A 6,469-nucleotide genomic window follows, 5' to 3' on the forward strand; every position below is an offset into this window, starting at 1 on the left:
GAAATTAAAAGAGACAGTTATGGTGCAAACATATTACATACATGTTTAGGCTACCAAAAGGGTTAACATTGTTGTTCAAAAAAAACAAAAAAACAAATGTAGGCCAACAACAAAAAAACGCTGTTTGACGAATAAAAATTATAGCACTAGAATATTTGATTTTATTTTAAGAGCTAAAAAAAAACTGGCCAAATGGAAACCAAAACTATTTTGCACTGTAGCTAACCTCTTATATTTCAGACGCGTTTCCCCGACTGCCAAGCGTGTGTTTACGGTACATTTTTTAAGTGTCAAAGCTCATCTCTAGTTTTTGGTAGCACATTCATGTAACAACGTACACGCTTCAGGTATTATTGTGTGGTTTTCTCTCATTTTCTTTGTAAATCTACAGGAAAGATTGAGATCGTTCAGTGATGATAAATGTGAGGCGCAGAGTTATCTCTGGTCTGGACCACAAAATAGATCAGCAATAGCACCAAGTCATGATATGTTCAATGGTATGGCTGCTTACACACCACACTGAGGTCTCTAGAAAAGGTTACGGTGATTGTTAGAATACATACCTACTACAAAAGCAGTTTGCATCATCTGCTATTTTGCTAATGACCACACCTTGCTACCAGGAGCATCTAACAGCAGAAAGAACATATACTGTGTTTCTCCATAAACAAGACAGCTAAATTGGAACAAATCTTCTCGGTTTTTCTCGCAATAAAAAATTAAAGTTTCCCCAATTCGCCTTTATTACGTAACTATAAAGATCTGTTATTTATACATACAGTACACTGTCAAAATAGTTCTACTGGTACAGTCTTGTTGACTATAAGAATACAGAATACATATATCTTGGACTGTGCTGCTATACATATTGCAGGTGCCACACACCCTACCCCCTAACCCCCCCCCAACAATATACCATCAAACGCCATTTTAGTCAGCGTGACATGAGATCTTGTGCTGACTGGTCAAACAGCACTGACTACGTAACAAAAATCCATCTCTGCAGGTATACTGAACTGCACAATTAGACTTATCAGACAGACTTCACACTGATTTTACATTAGTGAGGTTCTCTGAAAATGAGCATGAATCAATAATATTCAGCACGTGCCTCCCCTGAAAATAAGATAAAAACGTTTGACGCTGAAAATATGAGCAGAAATGTCACTTTAATATAGGTTCTATCTGTCACTGTACATTGTTTTGTCACATTTTTTATTTTATTCATTTTTTTATATTTGACTGTGTATTGCTTGCACTAGAGCTTTAGATGACAATGAAACAGAAAAAAAAAGGCAAAACAGTAGATAACACCATCCACTTTGGTTTACGAATAGCATGTGAGACTTTTAATCATTGTGTTTTATAATATATTCCATCTGCAATAAGTTTTATAGATATCTGAAAGTGAAGGCCTGCTACATATTTCCAGACAGACCATAAAATGAGCACTCATCCATCAACGGCCACAGTGTACCACATATTCTCATTTACAAAAAAATATATATTGTATGATTTGCATTTTTTATTTACACCTTGTGGTAGTTCTGGTATGTGTGTGTCAGCTGTGGAGCTGGTGTCCTGATAAACCCTATGTGTTTTCCTGCAGGCTCAGGGTGCACTAAGTGCCTTGTGAGGACATGACCGTCACACACTCTCTTATCCTCTACATTGTGCTGATTCCATGCTTTCTCCCTCTTAATCTGAGACTGTGTACCAAAACGATGAGCAGCATGGTAATTCATATGCTTTTTGTATCCCTGATATACTATAAGAGGTCATCTTTTGAGAGGTTAACTTATAGGTTAGTCTGTTAACTCATTAGTGGCGTCAACAATAGGAAACGTGTTCTACGTTTGTACACGGGTACATAATATCTGTAACTGTCATGATTAAAAACAAAAAGAAATGAATGAACACACAGTAAGGGTCTTTTTAAGGGTTAAAGCATTCTAAATTTCATTTAAAATTTTCTTAAAGGCTGTGTTTGGGTGTGCAATGCACTGTGTTTGTGTCGCATACAGTATTTTTGAAAGTGCATGTTAATTAATGTAATTGCTCTATTCAACAAACTATCAAATATATGTTACTATTTCTGTTAGGCTGATGAAGAAAAACTGCTTTCTCTGTTAAGTGGCAAAGTTACAGGGACCAAAATATGAAAATTCTCTGTCATCATTTGCACAGCCTCATGTCATTCCAAACCTTTGATTTTCTTTGTTCTGTGGAACACAAAAATGTTTTAAAAATGCGCGTGCTTTTTACAATGATAGTCGATGTGGTCCAATGTTGTTTTGACTTTCATTGTGCAGTAGTCTTAGTCTACTAGTTTGGAACAAGCGTACCACACGTCTTGAAAAGTGAAGCCAAAGCGTCACGATCGCCCCCAGGTGGCTGGATGCAGTACAGGTCATAAACCCCACCCTCTCAATCCTGGGACGCGAGACCATAGACGCGAGACAAACTAAACAATATACATAAAAAAAAAATTCAAAGATGGATTTGTCATTGTAGGCAGTTTTTAATCACGCTGATGTTAGTTTAAGCGTTCGTTCTTTAAATGAGCTTGTTTTTAATTAGTTATTTGATGCTATAAAAAAACGCGGGTTATGACGTCATGATTAACAGCTGAGATTGGTAGCTTCTCCGGGCCAGCAGGCTTTTTTTCTGGATCTTTGGGAGGAGATTGGAACTTTAACTTGAATTCCTACATTTCCATAACTGTTTATTTCACATGTTGTTCGGCAGTAAAATGTATTAACCGATTTTGCGGGAGTGTGGGCTGGACTTTGTTATCATGGCTTCACTTCGCGCTCACTACTACGCAGACTCGAGATTCAAGATGTCAGCGCCATAAAGAGTACCTTAGAGATGACGGCTGTGTCCGAAAACCTAGGTAGCTGTCTTGCTGCCTCGCTATCTTATAAGAGAATGACTTGTACGGCAGCGTTTGTGCATGAAGGTAAGTTACCTCACGAAATTGATTTCGGACAGACTTCTGAGGCAGTGTAACAGTTTAATGATCTACAGCAATATAGCGCGAGCTTTGGTGAGAACTAAACAAATATTTAATTATTACAGTAGTAATTTCTCGATAGAATATCAAAAGTGAAATATATTGATCAAAATCGTACATTTAGACAAACTGAGCAGCAAACGCAACTTTCGGACGCCATCTTTATTTTTCTAGCTCAACTGTCACAAGGTGCGTTCCATTCGGCCGTAAGTGGACTGCGAAGTGGACTTCACACGGTATTTCGCCATCTTAAGTGAGATTCCATTCCGAAGGGAGCGAACATGTTCAGTTCGAAGGGCACTGCGAACGGCATAGGGAATAAGGGAACATCGATACATCACTTCACAGGAAGTAGAGAGGTAAAATTACCCAACTGTCATTGCGCACCACGACACCAGTCAGAACTATGATGGCGTGGAGCCGTTGAAAGAGTTTTTAAACGGTTCTCCGATGGAGGAATTTACGTTTGGGTATTCATAAATTTTGAACGAAAGTATGAATCGTTATGGCGATGTGTTACATTTGTATATTTTATTCTATGAATAGGCATGACAAAGTAAAAGTGTTGAAAAGCATCTGAGGCTCTGTAGTCATTTTTATTTTACTTTATTTACCTCAGAATTGTTTACTATGCGGCGGCGCGTGGAAAAGAAAGCGCACGAGATGAGACCCAGACCATGGATTAATACGTTATACAGTTTACAAAATGAGAATTTATTTTTATATGGCATGGCAGTAACAGCTTCAAGTTAGAGTCAATTTTAAATTCGAAAGTAAATTTATAATATCTATTTATTTATGTTATTATATCATAATCTGCGCGACACTGTCGTTGACTTTCTTTGATGACGTTTGCAGGGCCTTCCAAATGAGCGATTATTGTCAGCGAAGTCCACTTCAACTGATATACCGTGCTCAGGGAGTAGGGAGCAGTGAACACTGCGTAGGGACCCTGTCGAATGGAACGCAGCTATAGAATGGAAAGCACAGGATTGTGGGATATCAAAGGCAGCTAAGGATACATCTATGCTTCCTTCAAAAATCGATCTGAGGAAGGTATCTCATGAGAGAGGAAGTGAAGCTAACATTGGATTTGGACGTGCCTTACTACCTTGAAATGTGTCCTCGGAAGGCAGCATTTTCCAGTTTTCGGACGCAGCCGACGTGTTTTTGTATGCAAAACCCGGAAGCGAGTTAGCATTTTAGGACTTCCGGTTCCATCGCTATAAAAGTCTATGGGTTTTTTTGAACGGGTTTTTGCTAAATCGCCTGAAATAAAGTCTGTGGTTAACAAAGCCTCTAAATATTTTCACGTTTTGATCTATGGCATAAAACACACCAGTTATAACCAGTTTGTGATTTTTAAACCTTTATTGTGTCTTAAAAACGGCGGTTGCTAACAAGTTGCTAAAAGGAACTACTTCCTTTGGCGGGGACTTTAGACGTCATCATGACAAACAAGACATTTGGACAGCATTTCTCATGAAAAAGTAGATAAATATTCATACACAGCGCAGATCATAATCAGCGAGCATGTTTTTAAATAAAGTTGTTTTTAAATAAAGTTTGAGGAAACTTAGTGGTGGTGACGTTGATCCGCGTGCTGTTGTCCGTTTATAGCCTACGTGCAAGTGTCATAACCCTTTGCTTATTTTTTGCAATTTTCCAAAAGTCTGTAGGAAAAATGCATAGGCTTTAGATCGAAGGAACCCGTGCGCTGCTAACTTCCGGGTTGGCCTACAAAAACACGTAATCTCTGAGGTACTCTATTGGCACACATTTCCGGGTTTTCTCAGAAGCGGAAGTCGTCATAGTTGGGTAAAATTCTATAGCGGTGAATGAGAGAATACATTAAATATATTTTTTGTGTTTCCATTTGCTCAAATAGCAAAAGAAAAACTTCACAATAGCATTTTCACAACTTTCAAAAATAGAGAGCGATTGATAACGGCAGTCAGAAGAGAGAAAGATGTCATTTTTACCATCACTCCCATAGCCGCTGTATTAGAAACACCCTCACAGCAGCGTTAACTAGGTTACTATTAACTATAGTGTTATAAATGTACCTATGTTTTTAAAAAAATGAAAATATAAAACACTTTGCAGGATTTACGATATTGATGACCATTAAAACGCGCCATCACAGTCTGTGAAAAGGGTCTATTGGCGGCTTCACTTACTACAATGGAATAGAATGAAGGTGCGCCGTCCATCTTTTTTTTATTTTTTTTTATTTTACATTCTATGGTTTGGAATGACAGGAAGGTGAGTAAATGATGAGTAAATGATTTATCTTTAAGTGTTTTTTCCCTGCAATCTCTCTTTCTAGTGAGCTATCGAATAACTGAAATAATAAATACAATAATTATATAATTATAATAATCAAATGATAATGGTTCATTGTATAATATGTAAATAAATAATATATCTTGTTGCACTCATTTTATAAATCATTGGTTTAGTAACATTCAGCAAAATTCCAAAATCATGCTAAAAATGTAAGAAATACAAATCTATTCTTTCCTTATTATATAAACATGTACCTAATAAAACAGGGTTAGACTCAAAAACTTCTCTACACAACTCTACACATAATTTCCATTTCGAACATTTTAGCTGTTTTACTCCAACTGGAAGCAAACAGCTAAAGTTTATATGGTGGCATAAATCAGCATCCAAACATCTTCTGCAACCAAACAATCAACAGACTAGCTAAAACCGGCTTGCCTATGAGTAAAGCATCATTCAAGATGAAATAACATTTGGGTACTTGCCAGTTCTGAACCTCAGAAAATGATCTGGAATGGAGAAATGCTAAGTTTGAGATGTTTTGTAAAAAGTAATAAAAATGTGTTCATCTTTGTGTAGTTATAAATGGCATATAAAGTCAGTACAGTATAATAAATAATTCAACTAATGCTTGAATGAATCTCTACCAATGCTATAATGCTACTAAAAAGATAACGGTTCATTTCATCAAGCTCAAGAGTCTGTTAGAATGAATCTCATCTTAGACTGCCCATGAGTACAATCAAGTTAGCGTTAATTACCTCTCAAAATCCCCAAACAGCTAATTTATCTGGCCACACCAGAGTTAGCCAATCTGTTCAACGATTGATGCTACAGTAGCAGAAGTCTCCTGCAAAGCAGAATTTGAGCTAGACCGGTATCCTTTCGGGTTTACACAGAGATAACTTTCATCGTTAGAAACTGACAAAATAAGTCGCAAATTCAATGTGAGAGTGAATGCAAGTGGACCGAAACATTTACACCACGTAAATAGCTATTTTGGCTCAAAAATGCTGTCATGCATTCCAACCCTCATGAAAAAGTAACATTAGAAACTGAATTCAAAATATGACAATATGGTTTATATCAATATATTCTGTTGCGTGCATATATTGGCCAATTTATTCAAAATTACTAAAATTTTATAATACATTGTGCAATATA

This window comes from Chanodichthys erythropterus, chromosome 22, assembly GCF_024489055.1.
Source record: "Chanodichthys erythropterus isolate Z2021 chromosome 22, ASM2448905v1, whole genome shotgun sequence".
Taxonomy (NCBI): Eukaryota; Metazoa; Chordata; class Actinopteri; order Cypriniformes; family Xenocyprididae; genus Chanodichthys; species Chanodichthys erythropterus.